Source organism: Magnolia sinica, chromosome 1, assembly GCF_029962835.1.
Source record: "Magnolia sinica isolate HGM2019 chromosome 1, MsV1, whole genome shotgun sequence".
Lineage (NCBI taxonomy): Eukaryota > Viridiplantae > Streptophyta > Magnoliopsida > Magnoliales > Magnoliaceae > Magnolia > Magnolia sinica.
This window is the reverse complement of record NC_080573.1, coordinates 55,657,853-55,658,602: the sequence shown is the minus strand read 5'-3', so window position 1 is coordinate 55,658,602 and position 750 is coordinate 55,657,853. Positions and strand designations below refer to the sequence as shown.

The following is a 750-nucleotide window of genomic DNA, read 5'->3' as shown; positions in this document are numbered from 1 at the left end:
AATTTTCAATTGTATGTATGTTGTAAGCACAAATACCACAAACAACTTCCTTGGCCTTATCCTTCTTAAGTTTCATTGCCTCAATTTTCCTTGTGAGATTGGCCACTTTAGCATTTATATCATCTTCCTCTTTCAAAATATATATTCCTCCCCTCTTCTTTAACTGAGTAAGCTTAGAAGTAGTGTTAGTTCTTAGGGAGATGTCCCATGATTATGTGTTTTCAGCAAGTTTGTCAAAGTAATCCCACACACCATTGACATCTTTATTCATGAATTCCCCATTGCACATCATCTCAATCAATTGGTGCATGGAAGATGTCAGTCCATCATAGAAGAAATTTGTTATGCACCACGTTTCAAAGCCATGTTGTGGGCATGAACTGATAAGATCCTTGAACCGCTCCCAATATTGGAAGAATGTCTCATCTTCCTTTTGGGGGAAGTTCATGATCGACTTCCTGATGGTGTTCATCTTATGGTATAGGAAGAATTTCTTTATGAACTCTCTTATCATGTCGTTCCATCTACCAATTGATCATGGTCGTAGTGAATGCAACCAAGTCTTAGTCTTTTCTTTTAAGGAGAAGGGAAAGAATTTCAACCTAATCATGTCTTCAGACACATTAGGAAAGTGTAAAGTGGTTATTATCTCATCAAACTCTTTCATGTGTAGATATGAACTTTCATATTCAAGTCCATGGAACTTCAGAAGGAGTTCGATCACCCCAGGTTTAATATTTATATTTACTA

The 750-nt window shown here is 36.5% G+C and overlaps 1 non-coding gene across 1 annotated transcript; it reads left to right on the top strand.

Annotated features, from left to right (window-relative positions):
* The first annotated feature begins 359 nt into the window (after positions 1 to 359).
* Positions 360 to 466, top strand: LOC131222265 (small nucleolar RNA R71). Its single transcript, XR_009159966.1, has one exon. It is a non-coding gene; the product is annotated as a small nucleolar RNA R71 (small nucleolar RNA).
* Positions 467 to 750: the final 284 nt, after the last annotated feature.